This window comes from Heterocephalus glaber, unplaced genomic scaffold (genome assembly GCF_053883595.1).
Source record: "Heterocephalus glaber isolate CG9 unplaced genomic scaffold, H.glaber_assembly_v1.0 deba00000347, whole genome shotgun sequence".
NCBI lineage: Eukaryota > Metazoa > Chordata > Mammalia > Rodentia > Bathyergidae > Heterocephalus > Heterocephalus glaber.
In genome coordinates, this window is record NW_028258143.1 from 56,397,712 (window position 1) to 56,414,125 (window position 16,414).

Here is a 16,414-nt window from a genome sequence, read left to right on the forward strand (position 1 = left end):
AAATTATTAGTTGTGTCTCTCAAACATTTCTTCATAACTTCGATTCTCTACACCAGGGCCCAGCAGCCTAGTGCATACAGGTGAAAACTACCCCACCACTTGCTTTCATATGGCCCATGAGGTAAAAAAACTTTTCTCATTTTTTAATGGCTGGAAAAAGTGAAAGGAGTAATATGTTGTGACACATTAAAATTGTATAAAACTCAAATTTCATTCTCCATAAATAAAGTTTTATTGAAACACAGCCACACTCATTCATTTATATATTATCTGTGGCTACTTTTACACCACACAAAAATGGAACTGAGGGCTAAGTAGCTCAGTAGTACTGCCACCTGCCTCGCAAGCACAAGGACCAGAGTTCAATCCCTGGTACCAAAAAAAAAAATAGAATTGAATTGAATAGCTTCAACAGACACCATATGACTGGGAAAGTCAAAAATATTTTCTCCCTAGCCCTTTACAGAATGGCTTGCCAACCCCTATTTTAAACTGATAAGTTTATAAGAGTTGAGCAACAGGTACTTCTGGCCAGTGGCCTGAAACACAAATATGTCTGATTGGTGGTTGAATGACCTGATGGTAAAACTGATACTTCCTGAGAACACTGAGAAGTCTGAACAAGGTCGTGGCCATTACTCTATATGCAAAATTGGATCAAGGAGAACTTGCAGGTAAAGCTAGAATTTTTCTTCAGAAGCATTTCTGAATCCATACTGGTTCAAAAGCAAGTGATTAACCAGTTTTACATTAACAAGTGAAGAAACATTGCTTTCCAAATTTTGCAAATAAGAAAGGATTTCTTTAACAGAATTATTAGATGTTACAGGAACATGCCTTGTTTTTCATAAATAATTTATCATTCTGTTATAGAGAGGGTACTATATTCTGGGAGTTGTTTTTACTTTAATTCAGATGATGAAAAGGCAAAGGATAACATTAAGAATCATATTTCAAGAAACCAAATATGAAGGAGTTTATTTATAGGTACTGTAGTTTCCTGATGATTGGGTTTTATTGTGTTTCTTTGTTTCTTGATAACCCAAGAATCCGATCAAAAAACAAAAGCAACATCTTTCTATTGGAATGCCTTATTGACCTCAAATATTGACTGATAGCACTTCTTTCTATTGACGTTTGAAAATATAAATAGGTTTACAGTGAATATGTGCTTCTAGTACCTACACAAAACCAATTCAAGAGGGAACAAAATGTATCAAAATAAGTTAGAAAAAATTCAGCATTAATATTAATAGCCTCCCCCCTCCCATCCTTCATCCTTGAGGATCCCAGGGGCATGAACCATAAGCCTCAGGATGAAGGTTGTCTTTTAGACACTGTAGCTGTAGTTGCCCTGAGCAAACAAAATCCCCAGCCCTGGGGAGCCAGGCTACCTGAGACCAGGACAGCTCTCAAATTGGAGATGACCTCAGAGGTCACTGTTCCAGGGTCCATACCAAGCTCTTTGTTTTATATAAGAGGAAACTGAACATAGATTGGGTAAGAACTTGCCCAAGCCACACAGCCAGGGAGCAGCAGCATTGCTGTTCAGACTCCAAACAGCCCATTTCCATCCTCTACACCGCAGTTCATCCTCCCGCACACTGGCTCTCTGGGGCCATCACTGACTCAAGCACAGTTAATGTACCCTCTTTTGAAGGTAGATACACTCACCTCCAATACCACTTACAGCATGAATCGCATCCCAACAAGGCCTATAAAGCAGAGGCCTTGTCGGCTCTGCAGGGCCGAAAACATCCCACCATGGGTTTTGGCAAGAGCTGAGTTTAACCCGATTCTTTAGCCAAAGGCTCAAATGTCTTTCACCTGTCTCATCGTACCACGCTAGTTAACCATGGCTCTTTTCCTCCCTCTTCACCTCCCTCCTTTGCTTCTGTGGGATCTGTTCATATCTCAGTCTCTCGTAGTGGACTGGGACACAGTACCCCAAAACTACACAGTCCCGCCACTCCCAGGGAGCATAATTCCCAGGCAACCAGTTGTACCACCGCTTTTTCCCCCTGTATTGGGGATCGAACCCAAGGCTTTCATACTGAGCTACATACACAGCCTTTTTTGATTTTTTTGTTTGTTTTTTGAGACAAGGTCTCATTAAGTCACTAAGTTGCCCAAGTTGGACTTGAACTTTCAACCTTCTTGCCTCAGCCTCAAAAACCGCCGGGATTACAGGCATGCACCACTTTTACCTTACTATTCCAAGTTGCTGTGTGAAAATCCAGGATGTGTTTATACATTTATTTCTGCTAACACAATAATTTTTAAAGTAACTAAAACAATGATGAAATTTTGTCAATTTTTAAATATTTTTTAAATTCTAAGATATCACAATGAGACCCACTTCCTCTTGAAAGATTATTTGGGGGAAAACTAATCCACTCAACTTAATTAATATTATTCAGTGTTACTTGACAAAACTAAATAGTAATCTCTAATTTCCTTCAGCTTTTGAATAGGACCAGATCTCAATTAACAGCATTGATTTACTTAAAATAAAAATAATGATCTCTCTTCACTCTCTAGCTCCCTATTGCAAAATCCCATGATCTCTAATTAACACTGATTTATTTTATGCAAAAAGGATAGCAACTCTTTTTCTTCTCATCAGTTCCCAAAATGTACAATCTTACCTCAGTACTGCCTCCGTACCGAATCAAAGATTTTAAAATCTAGTACGGTAGATGACCTCAAAAGGGGAAAGCACAATAATCCTGATTTCCAAAGTGCTTACCCAGTAATGAATGTAATTTTCTTTCAAGAGGTTTGACAGGCCGGGGATGTAGCTCAATGGTGCCTCAATTGCCTCGAAAGTGCAAGGTCCTGAGTTCAATCCCTGGTACCAAAAAAAAAAGAGGTTTGACTATGATGTGTAGTCATATTCCACAGTTTCTGACTTCTTTACCTAGACCTACCTCACATCAAAGAATTGTGGAGAATTGCATCAGAGCAACTATAAAACTTGAGGAAACAGAACGCAAAGCAACTAGATTAAAAAGCATGAAAAAAGGCAGATTATCTAGATGTTCAGGGGTGTATATGTTGCCAAGAACCCAGCTGATTTTGAAGTTAGCTTCCTGTGAGCATAGAAGGGACCATGAAGACTTATAATCCTGTTCCTCCTTTTAAAGAGAGAGAGATAACATGACACTGTGGTCAGAGTGGAATCAGATGGTCAAGGTTCAAATCCTGGCTCCTCCACTTTTTATTCTGTGAAAGTGACCAACTAGACTATCTTCTATACTTTTTTACTCTCTCTTATAAAATTGAATAATAGTGACATTTACCTCATCTGTTTTATGAGACAAATGAAATAATCTGGATAAATATGTATGTATTTAAAGGGAGAAGAACACTCGGGAAAAAACCTATTGCTTAGCAAATACTTAACAAATATTTATTTCTTTGTAATAGATTGGGAAGTAAGGCCAGGGAGGCTCTGTGAATGCCCAGTGTGCCGACTCAAGAAGTGCTGGAACTCCCACTCTTTCTTGCCCACCCATGCCCGTTCCGCTATGCCTCCTTCCTCTGATCTAGAAAACATACCTGGAAACATTGCTTAGTGTTACAGCAACAACTGAAGCAAATGCAACTGATTTTATGAAGAATAATAAAAGCCTATAAGAAACTGTGTGCCCTTTAGCCAATGATTCCCCATTCAAATACACGCCCATGCACACACACACAGATGTACAGAAGCAATTGGCATCAAGTTTTCTAATTGAAGCTCCTCGAATCTTTGCCCACATTTGCACAGCCATCTGTGGTGACCTCATGGTTGCTTCCAATAGCTGCACTCACATGGCCCTGTGGGAAGAGTGATGAGTTCTGTCCCCACTTACCTTATGCAACAAAGCTGATCCCAGACCCCAATCTCCTTCCCAGCCCATAGTTTTAAGAAACTATAGAAAGATACAGCTTTCAGGAAATGTGAGCATTTGAAATCTTATTTCCTCCTTTTCCATGACTAAATCTAAAACAGAAGTGCATTTGTCACACCACCAAAGACCAAAGGAGGCCAAGCAAGTTTTCCAGAATCAACTGCAGACAATGTAACTCCATTATCAATCGGATGAGCACACCCATATTTAACGATAATGTTCTAATCTTAAGGCATCTCTTACATTGAAAAATTCAAATAAGATATATTTTCAATCTTAAGGTAGGAAAAAAAGGGACAGTAAGCTTGCCCAATTTTGTCAATTTGAGTGCATATTTAAAATTTTCCTTAGCCAATGACCAATGAATATGAATGAAGGTATTCACTGCAATATTATTTATAATGTACAAGATTTGAAGTATATGAAAATTTAAATGTTAAATAAGGGAAGGATAAAGTAAATTATAACATATCCCATAGTAGAATACTGTATAACTATCGGCATTAATTAGTAGTCATAAATTTATTTTCATGTAAAGATAGTTATATTAATGTGAAAAAAGGATTATTACTGGGCCCAGTGAAGAATGCCTGTAATTCCAGCACTCAGGAGGCTGAGACAGGAGGATTGCCACACAGTTCGAGGCCAGCCTCAGCTACACAGTGAGTTCAAGGCCAGACTGAACTGCATAACAAGACCCTGTCTCAACAAACCGAAAAAAAAGAAAAAAGAAAAAAAGGATTATTGCTAATAATTTTATGAGCTCAGTTTGGGAAAAAAAAAACTATGGCAAAAATCATATTTCACATGAATTGGAATACACAAACATGTTGGAAGGACATACATCAAAATAATAATGTTCAGACCAAGGATTTAGCTCAGTGGTTCTGGCACCTGCCTTGTAAGTGCAAGGTCCCGAGTTCGATCTCTGGTACCAAAAATAATAATAATAATGTTCATTTCTCAGTAATAGAATTATGGGGGATTGTTTATATTTTCCAAATGTCTTACATTAACATTACAGTGTTTACTTGTTTACATGAGAAGTATAGAGTCCATCAGAAAGAGCTTCATTCAAAATGTTATTAAGAAGCTTTCTTCAATTGTGTGGTACATTAGCTCTGTAGCAGCATATCTTTTTTTTTCCCCATTAACTTTATTGGTACATTTTAGGTATAAAATACAGTTACATTCATCATTGGGATCTTGTACCATTACATGAGTCTCTTGGTTCTTATTCTTTTCCCCCTTCCCTTGCCCTCCCTTCATGCCCTCCACCCTTCCCTATTTGCAAAGACCTTATTTCCACTTGTTTTCCTCTTCTCATATTTTTTCCTTTCCCTTTTTTCCCTTCCCCTACCCCTCCCAATTCCCCTGCTCTTTTAGACCTTTTCTTCCTGTTACACAATATCAGTTATACATTTTTTAAATTGCAATATCAAGATCTAGGAGACATTACCACAGATTTTACAGAATTTAAAAGGATATAGAAAGCATATTACAAAAATCTTTTTTGAAATAAATTTGACAACTTCTAAGAAGTACCTTGGAAGACAAATTAATGAAACTAACTCTGGAGGAAATATAAAATTTGAATAGCACCTATTAAAGAAAGTATATTCCTAGCTTGAAAACCTACCTATATGACAACAGCAGGCTCATAAACATTTTAACTGATAAATTAGATCAAACATTTAAAGCAGAAAAAAGAAGGAACACTTCTCCCCTCATTTTAGGAAATCAACATTGTGCTAATCCTAAAACTGGATAAACATAATAGAAGAAAAAAGTATGAACATAGATAGAAATTTGTTTAACAAAACAAACTATTGGAAGTCAGATCTGGCAGTATGTAGAAAATGGTTTTGTTATAGGGATGGCAGTGTTGGGTCAGCATTGGAAGATCCACCCCCAAAAGTCATCATTTTAACAGAGGAAAGGAGAAAGCCATATGATACTGTCACTAGTTGGAGAAAGAGTATTGGACTAAATTCTACAGCTGTTCATGGTAAAAGCTATCAGGAGACTAGAAGTAGAACAGAAACTTCTCAACAGATCAAAGACATGTACTCCATACTTCCAACAAAAACTCCTTCTATGAATGGAGACGATACAATGCTTTCTCCCTAAAGTGGGGAACAAGGGCAAATATGCCTACTCTTCATCTGTCCATTAGACTTTGAAACATAGGTCTAAACCAAAATAGTCTGGCAATAAAATGACACAACTAGGATAGGATTGGCACAGCAGAAGCAAAATCTTTATATGTAGATGAAATGATCATCTACAGAGAAAATAGTAAGAAATCTCTAGGAGCCCCTAGAACTTGTACTTGAATTTATCAGGATTAGAAAACACAAGGTATATATAAAAATTCAGGTCTGTGTATACTTGCTATAAATGAAGAATTGGATATTGAAATTTAAAAGTTATGTAGGAGTACAAAGGACCCAGAAAAGCCAAAAACAAAAACAAAAACAGTGTTGGAAGACGTTTAGCACCCAATTTTAAGACTTCTTCTAAAGCTACAGTAATCAAGGCAGTGTTGGTGTAAGGAAAGACATATAGATCACTTGAATAAAACAGAGAATCTAGAAATAGAACCACACATATATAGTCCACTGAGTTTTGAAAGATTATTTAACATTAGTATTTTATAGAATATAAACTCGATTCAAGAGCCAAGGAAGAGATAGTGTCTTCAGCAAATGGCACTAGAACACCTGGTATCCATATAGAAAAAATTAACCTCCACCCTTTTTTTCCATACATAAAAATAACTTGAAGGGATCTATGAACCTAAATAAGAAAGCCTAAAAGTATAAAACTTTAAGAAGAAATTATAAGGGAAAATATTTATGAATTCAGGGTAGGCAAGAACTACCTAGGATACAAAAACTATGATGTATAAAAGAAAAAAATTGATAAATGAGATTCCATCAAAATTTAGAACTTTAAATGACATCATTAAAATGAAAAGTAGTCCTTAAACAGACCATATTTACAATGCATATAACCTGTGACCAGAATATATAAAGAATTCTTAGAGCTCATTAATAGACAACCCAATTAAAATGTAGACATAAGAAGGTGATAAATAGCCAGTATAGCACAAGGAATGGTGTGCAACTCTAGAATCAGAAAAATACTAATTAATACAATAATAAGATTGAATTGTACACTCATTAGGGAGACGAAGTCAAAAGTTTTAAAAGCCTTGTCATGACTTTTTCTTTTTGTTGGATTCTCCCCCTTTGCGTTTAATTTGTCACGCCCAATGGATTCATTCAGTAGCAGCACATCTCATAACTTGGTAATGCAGATAAGTGAGAAATTGCTTGATTTTCCTTCAATCCCCAGGTAAACTGAGTTATCAACTAAAATCAGAGGCAGAACTAAACTCAAAACACAAAGGTCCAAAATTTCAATTCCTGTACTAAAGTTTATTTACTCATGTATTGAATAAATATCGCTATGCAGGTAGAACTTAAAGAACCTGAAGATATATCATGCACAGGTCCTAGTTTCAGAGACTACAGTTACTAGATAATAAGGAACGTCAATTCTTTTTTAAAAGAATTAGCCCAGGGCTGGGGATTTAGGTCAGTGGTGCTGCACCAGCCTTCCAAGTGCAAGGTCCTGAGTTTGATCCCTGATACCTAAAAAAAAAAGGAAGAGTTAGTGCTTAAAAAAAAGCGTATGTGTTCCTTTTTTCTTTTTGTACCAGGGATCGAACTTGGGGCCTTGCAGCTGAAGGCAGGTGGTGGAACCACTGGGTTAAATCCCCGGCCCCAAGAAAAGTATATGTGAAGGACAGATTTCCTTCTACTCAGGGAATTAGGGAAGAATTACTGAACAATGAAAGGACTTAATATCAAAAAGGTAAATTCTTGGGGCTGGGGATTTAGCTCAGTGTTGCTGCTCCTGCCTGGCAAGCCCGAAGGCCTGAGTTCAATCTCCAGTACTGAAAAAAAAAAAAAATTAAAAAGGTAAATTCTTTTTTTTTTTTTGGTACCAGAGATCGAACTCGGATCCTTGCGCTTGCCAGGCAGGCAACGGAACCTCTGAGCTAAATCCCCAGTCCTCAAAAGGTAAATTCTTAAGGCCAAATGATTGCATTTCTTTAGGAAGTGAACTCTATATAATACAAAGTGAATGAAGCAAGTAGCAAAACAATACATATGTTTTATGTACACATTCTACACACACATGCACACACATGCACCAACTTGCACAGGTATATCAATACAGTTGCAGTGTAAATCTCTAGATAGGGGAATTACAGGTGGTTATCATTTTTGCTATCTATCATATTCAGTTTTACTACAATGAACCTGAATGGTGTATTACAAATGGATAAATGGGGAAAACTTATTCATAGTGACCAAATAAAAGCTTGCATCATGCCATGATCAGTGCTGGACCACGAAGGAGCCAATGCTAACATGTGATACATTATGATCAGGATATAGGACTTGCCCACTCCCTCTCTGACAACTCAGCTCTGATTTTTCATCTGGCAACACTGAATGAGTTGCACAAAATGATCTCATTTACTGTTGAGAGATACTGAGAACTGAATGGATGTCTGAGATTGAAAAATAAGTGATCAAAGTAACCAGAACTCTTGAGAGGGTTTCCAGTCACACAATATTAATAACCAATATAGCTTCGCAAGCAACTTCTCCTGTGTTGATAACATACAGTCATCTCTCTCATGTAAAAAGCCTGGTGGGTCTTGATGAAGCCTAGCTTGACTATAGGAGGGTTATTTTTGTTTTTGTTTTTAGTACCGGGGATCGAACTCAGGACCTTGCACTTGCCAGGCAGGCGCGGTGCCACTGAGCTACAGCCCCAGCCCATATGGGAGGGTTTTTGATCCTGTCCCACAGGACTTATTGGAAAAATATGACCAGGTGACTTAACTACAGCATAGCTGGGGAGCTGAGACTAAAACATTCAAACCAAAAAGGTCGCAGTGGCATCTCCTGATAGCAAACTGAACACCAGAGGAGCCAGAAAGGTGTTCAGAAAGTAAAATAACCACCCAAGATTAAGATGATGCTGTAATTGGGACCAGGAATTTAGCTCAGTGGTTCCACCTCCTGCCTCACAAGTGCAAGGTCCTAAGTTTGATCCCCAGTATCAAAAAAAAAAAAAATGATGCTATTCAGATAGCAGGAAAGAAAATGCAGATTTAAACTTGGAATGAAAAATGTGCTCCATGTGTGCCTGGATTGGAGGAGACAGAGAATTAGAAATTATTTGGATATAAATCTGACTACTCACAGCAGAGCAGCAGGAGTTTACTGAGCTGATGAAGGATACAGAATTAAGATGATGACAGAAGTACATGATGTACACATCCCTATTAGCATTTATCGTGTGACTTTGCCATCGTTTGGCAGTAAGTCTTTGTTTCCTTCAATTTTTTTAAAATATTTTTATTCTTTTTGACACAAGGCCTTGCTATGTAGTTCCGGCTGGCCTTGAACTCACTATGTAGTCCAGGCTGGCCCAGAACTCATGATGACCCTCCTGCCTCAGCCTTCCCAGTGCTGGGATTACAGGCATGCACCACCACACCTGGCACTCCTTCAAGATTTTTTTTTTTTTATCTTGCTATATTCCAGCACCTAACAGAGTCTTGGCAGTGGCAAGGGTTTTCAAACCATCTTTAGAAGGAATGAGGTGATCTCCCACCTTTCTCAGGTACCCACAAAGCACTAAGTTCCCTACGAGCCCTTTTTTTTTTTTTTTTTTTTTTTGCTGTACCAGGGATCAAACTCAGGACCTTGCACTTGCAAGGCAGGCACGGTGCCACTGAGCTAAATCCCCGGCCATGAGCTCTTTATTTAAAGATGGACATGAACAATTTGCTGAACATTTAGGGAGAGCCTGCAACAGCTAAGAAGTTGATAAATGAGAAATGGATTCTCCAGTTTACAGAAGAGAAAGCTAGAGCTAAAGTAGTTCCAATGTTTTTCTGAAGCGATCTTATACACCATATATCTACTAGAAATGTCCAAAAATTTCTGAGTTAGAAACCCACACTAGGGAAATGGAGCATTAAATATGATAATGGATAACAACAGCAAAAACAAGCAACGAAACTGCAGCTGAAATAACTTTTGAAAGCTTTTGCACAAGAACTAAGTTCTCAGTTCCAATGATGAAGGGTGCACACAAGCCGCTTCGAGTTAGCAGCTGGCCTCTGAAGCAAGCCCTTCCTGGAGCCAGGCACCACAATTTTACGATAAATATGAGTAATCAGCCATCATCAGATGCTTTGCACAGTTTAACTGAAAGGTGAAGCTCAATTTTATTTTCATAATATTTATGTTCCAGGCATCACAGAAATCTTTATCAATAGAATATAAAATATACTGTGGATCCACAGGAAGTAGATTTTTAGTAAATCTCATACTTATTTTTCCTGTATATTTGCATAGCTTTCTATTTTAAAAAAATTAACTGCTTATTTCTCAATTTAGTATGTTCTAAATAAAACATAATATTAAGTCCAATATAATTCTTTCCATTCCAAAATGTATGTAGTATACATAGTAAATATGGTTGTAGAAATCAACACAGTCTTAGTTCTTATCTATCAAACATTATATTCTTCTTTTCTTTGACCATTGTTCATATTTGCAATATATAACTGTGCCAATACAGTTGTCACCATAAAGGGCCTTTGGTTTCTCTTCCTTTCCAAAAAGGACTGAAAGAGTCCCCCAAACCTATTGATTTAGCACCAAACTTAAATAAACCCAGAAGTCCTCTCACTTCTCACGTTGAGTAGAACAAGGTCAGACTGGGCACCTTCCAAATGCAACGGCTTAATTGGACTAATTCTTTCATGATAATAATGTATATTTAAGATAGCCACTAAAAGTTGTCAATGCTAATTTAGTAGATCAATTCCATTAAATGCTTTGAACTTTTCACCACTTGCTAATCTCATCTATTACCAATGCTGTTTTTGTTGAAAATCTGAAGCTATAACTTAATATCATATTACAACAATTCCAGTCAGACCTCAAAAATACTTTCCTATATGTGAAACAGAACCTGAAAGGATCTTAAAATTGTGTCAAACTGTAAGATTCTGACCATAAAATTTCCTGCAACCAAAATAAGAGTGATCTTACCACTCTATTGGCAATTGACATTACGATAAGAAGTTTGCAGAGGTTTTGATTTTACTATATATCTCAGAAAATACGTATTTTATTGTGTCTGAAGTAAAGCTTTACCATTTTTGATGACTTCTCATAGGCCAACCTTTATATAACGAAATGGATCAGGTTTTAATATCAAGGACAATGCATTTTAAGAAGTAGCTCAACTCAGATCAGTAAAAACGTCAAGATTCGGTTCAACATTCCGGTGAATAGAGCAAGCGGTGTAACTCATTAACATAAGATAATATATTCATTAGGTAGCTAATGAAGAATTTGGGGAGACTCCACACCACTGTGGAACATCCATGTCTTATTTGTTTGAAAGTCCATCTCAGAGGCTATTTTTATTCGCTGTGATTTAGCACAGTATCCTCTGGGTGATAGTTGAGGAAACAGATGTTGGGAATCTCTCGGGCCAGTTCCTGAGAGCAGGGCTCTGACTCACCCGCGCACCAGCGCCTTTGTACTCACTGGCAGAGGGGGTGGAGCGGAGCGCGAATGGCTGTCTGGTTTCCAGCCGCTTGCTGCCAGTTTCCTCAAAGTTTCCATTTACGCATTTGCCTCCCTTTCGAACTTCTTTTGAAGTTCCCATTCCAAAATCCTGGAACGGCCTGTTCCCAGGATACATTTAGGTTTAAAAAAAAAAAAAAAAAAAAAATCACCCGGTGGGGATTTTCCAGCTGAAATAAAATATAAATCAGAAAGAAGGGAGGAGGTATTCTTTTTTTTTTAAGAGTTGTCCCTTCACTGTCCACTGGTGCGCTGTTCTGATACTTGCAGAAGACAGATATAGATATAAAGAAATTGCTAAAGGTTCTCCATAAGCAATAAACACATTTTCTTGCGGAGAACCTAAAGTGTCCTATACACTATTATTTATCATGAAAGGATCCAAACTAATATAGATCTGCATCTGTTTCTTAAATGTCCACAAGGTATAAAGCCTTATTCTTTCTTCGTGCATCTAGGCTGACAAGAATACAGGGGGCGGAAAATCTGTGAAGCTTAAATACCTTTTGGAATGAATTTAAAACAGAAGCACAAGCTACGTTATAGATTAAGAGTTCAGTTTCTCAGGGCAGTGGTTTCTTTTCAAACTATTATTTTACAGAGAAATTAAATTGACTGGCCAGTCTATGTTTTTATGAAGTTTTTTTAAGCTAGTTCTACTGTATTCTATTTAAAGCAAAAGCACCTATGAAGGTAATTTTTAAATTTTAATTGTATGTGTACCAACTCCCCATTATGTACTGCAAACATGTACTAATAAAATTTTTGAGATGATATGAATAAATTTTAATTTTATGTAATCAGTAGGATTTTCTTGGCAAGTACCACTGAACTGCCTAAATGTGTACTTATTAATCCTGTTACTTCGTGTGATTTAATGATAGCCAGGAATAATTGATTTAAGCTATTTTACATTAGGAAAATGCAACAATTGTTACTGCCTTTCAGATAAAATGAGTTTAAATGGATGAATTAGGTCTCACAGCATAACTGGAACACCTTCCGGAGACACATTTGTGCAAGACAAGGCAACAAGTCAGTCGGCTAATTTAATGGAAATTTGTCAGTTCTCAGCATGAGGGGTGTGTGGAGAAAGTATTCATTTGTTAGCATGTGGATCCAGCAACCTCCTAAAGACTAAATTATTGCTTTCTATTATAAAGACACCTAATCAGGGGGCTGGGGTGTATCTTAGTGGTAGAGCATGCATTTGACATGTGCAAGGCCCTGGGTTCTATCTCTAAAACCAAAAAAAAAAAAAAAGGACACTACCTATTGTCAGGGTGACCAACATCTTTTTCTCTTTAATAGCCTCATTCATGGATTGGCCCTCCTCACTAACATCAAATAAATATTTCTTACCAGCCACAAAAAGAAAATATATCGCACCAAATCAGTAACCTTCTAGAGGGAGATGTGGCACTTTGAATGAGGAAGACCTCATCAATGAAAAAAAATTTGATGAGATTCCCAAAAGGAGCAAAGAACCTTAAAATGAAAGAGAGTTTCCAATGGGCTACAGCGTAATCTTTAGGAAGTGCTACACAGCAAGCAACAAGTCAACATGAAAGGTGCCATTTAGGACTAAGGGTGTAGCTCATTATATGAAGTTCATTCTTAGCATGTGTGAGGCTCTGTGCCCCATCCTTAGCACCAAAACAATTCTAAAAACTCATTCCCCAATAATATTTTCCACAGGCATTAAAAGAAAACCATGCAAAAGGGGGGAAGGTAATAATGATGATGCTGAACTACTTTTATAGCTGCAGAAAAATAACTGTTGTTTAACAGTTACACTCTTACACTCTAAGCAGGCACAAAAAGGCCAAGTAACCAACTGATGCAGTCAGCCACTTAAGCAGAGAACGATAGTCGAGACTACCGTGTAATCTAAATAACTATTCAGCCTCCCAAGTAAATTTACCACTTACAGAAACATGAAAAAAGATCAGATCAGTAATATATTTATGGTGACACAGCGTAGAGAAGGGGAAATTTTTTTAATTAATACATCAGCGCTGGCATATGGACCATAAAGCTAAAATCCCTCCAGTGTACACAGGTATAATTGCTTAACTTCAAAGACTCAAGCAGCATTCCCAAAGCTAAGAAACTCTCATTTACAGGTTTCCCTGGTCCCACGAAGAGGCCTAATCAGTACAACATTAAAGGTCAATTCTCTAGCACCTCAAGAGTTAAATTCTTTGTTGTGAATAATTTTGAAAAAGTACCCCAGTACTCAGGCTTAGGTTAGCTCAGCAAGAGGAACTGTTCATAATGAGGCTTGGCCTCACCAGTCCCAGCAGAATTAATTTTGTGCAGTGGAACACCTAGATAAATTAGTTTTGCTTTAAATATTGAGTCCTAAAAGAGTTAAAAGAGGGAGAATATCAATCAATATTTTTTAGATTAGCTACTTTGTATATGACAAAACAAAATTAACTTTAGCGTTATAACTCCTTCCTCTGGCATTTCTGATGAACTCCGGATTTAAATTAAATAATTAGAGATTTTAAAAACAACCAAACATGTGCATTTATTTCTTGGTACAGAATACTAATTCACTACCTGTCTCGTTAAAAAAAAAAAGATTATTTATATTTCTTGCAAAATTATAAATATTATTGCTGTTATCTATTAAAATAATCACATCTGAAAACTAAGAATTCTGAAAATGTATAGACATAGTTTTGTAGGGTTTTTTTAATATTGAAGGAGTTAAGCTTTAAAGTTCAGTGAAAAATAGTATTGAGCTTAACAATGTTAGGTTTCTAAAATTATATTTTAATTGATTAATTCTTCCCAATGCTAGGCATTACTTCTCTTATAAAATTGACTTCTATTGAAATAATTTTACAGAATTAAAATGTCTACAAATGGCCAACAAATTTAAACTAAAACTCTCTTATGTTTTAATGGGGTTTTTTTTCTTCTGGTTACATGCCTACCAAAAAGGTAAATACAGGATTCATTTCCATGGAAGATGAATTCAGGCTTTTAACCTGGCCAATTGCCCATATAAACAATCTTTAATATTATTTGGTCATCATTTGGTAATTAAAATGGCAAATCACAACCATGTTGAATTTACATCCATGTGCCAAAAAAGTTATTTAGCAGATAACTGCAGATAAAGGAAATGTCTCTTTAACAGATTCTTTTAAGAATACATCTACAGGAAACATTCCCCTTTCACCCGGCCATAAAAACAAGAAGCAGTTGAACAGTGGCACCCAGAGGTGAAAAGTATATTACTTCAAGAGATTTATATTGTTAACCAGAACCTGTCTTTCAGCCATCCTTTCTGTCACTTCCAGATTTTTCTCTACTAACATACCAGAAATCATTTTGTCTTAGTGTGTATTGAAATGTCATATTTTAATAAATGAAAGTAAAGGGTTTTTGGGGAAAAAAAGTACTTCGGAACGAAACTGCATGTCTTCTCTCCTTCAAGACAATAAACCATCAGGTAAAATACCTTTTCAAGAATATAATTATCCACTCATCTACTTCCAGCCTATCAAAATCATTAGGAAAGCAGTAACTGTAACTACTACACAATTTCCATACATCTCGAATTTTTTTTTCCTATCTAGGTTAGGGTACTATTGCATATTCCTGAACCAAAATTATACCCCTGGGAAGATTTTAAGAATTCCATACTGAACCCTCCTATTAGCATTACAGCAGGAGGTAGAAATGGAAAGCAGAATGCTGGCCAAGCTAGAGAAAAGGAAATAAGAACCCTTCTTTTATTCTGCAGGAGATCTTAAAATAACAAAACCTATTTTGACCGAAATCAAAATGAGCCTGCGGATTTTTAATTAGACAAGCTCCATCCCCATGAACCTGCCGACCAGCAGCTGCCATGAGCAGTTGGCTGGCTCTGCGAGCTAACCCACTCGGCAGAAAAACTCTTCCCGGATCTAATCACCTTCGGGAGCAGCAAATGAACCTGGGTTTGTGGGGCCAGCGCAGGTCAGGCTTTAAGGGCCTCGGTCGACCAGAGTCTTATTTTCGTTCGGAAGCTGAACTGCGCACTGCGCCGGTGCAGGGGTCCGGGCGGCGGCTCCCGGTCCGTCTCGGATTCTCCTAGCTCCTGCGTCTCCGTTACCTTTTGTCAGACGCGCGCTTCAAGATCCCAGCTGCTTCTTTCTAATCACCCAAGAAGCAACCTCGCTGTGACGAGCTCCAGAATCAAGCTCGGCCCTGCTTATCTGCATCTCAGCCTGATGAGGCGAGATGGGCTTCCCTGAGCTTGAGCAAGGCCGGAGAGCCTGCCAGAGTCGCTGGCCACGACTTAGAATTGGAGAGGGGGGAACAGTGATAAGAATAAAATAATGGTACAAAGCCTCAGCCTCTCATCTTATGAAATAAAGGAAGTTGTCCCGGGGCTATTCAAAAGAAAAACAAAATAGCTCCCATTTCCTACTCTCAGAAAGCTACCTCAGAACGGGCCCTCGATTTTGCACAGCCGGCAGTGAGTGTTCCATTGTCTGCAGAAATGAGAACCGTGCTTGCAGGAAAGCCGACACTGAAACGATCTCCTTTCGATACCTGTCTCTTTTTCCCTTTCCCAAAAACGGCGGAGTCGAGGCCTAAATCAGTGTTTTGCCTTTAGCGCCCTGGGCCTCCGCGCCTCAGCTCCACCGCGGCCGCGCACAGGGCGCCGTCCGCGCTTGGGGACCCCGGCACAGGGACCTTGGGGAGGGCCACCGGCCCCGCAGCATGCGGGAACAGGCCTCGAGAGAGCTGCTTCTCACCGGTCGCCCTGAACTGTGCAGCCACTCACGGAAACGCACACCCGTTCGCGACCTGAGC

General features: G+C 38.0%; 1 long non-coding RNA gene across 10 annotated transcripts in view; it reads right to left on the minus strand.

Annotated features, from left to right (window-relative positions):
* The window catches only part of LOC106010467 (uncharacterized), a 215,740-nt gene extending 199,326 nt beyond the window's left edge, over positions 1-16,414 (minus strand). For 5 of the 10 annotated variants that reach the window (XR_015447240.1, XR_015447239.1, XR_015447235.1 and 2 more), the window contains exons 1-2: positions 15,528-16,414; positions 2,750-2,851 (exon numbers count right to left, since the gene is read on the minus strand). This is a non-coding gene — a long non-coding RNA (uncharacterized LOC106010467). The remainder of the gene's footprint in view (positions 1-2,749; positions 2,852-15,527) is intronic. The other 5 variants (XR_015447221.1, XR_015447223.1, XR_015447226.1 and 2 more) reach the window with 4 other exon arrangements.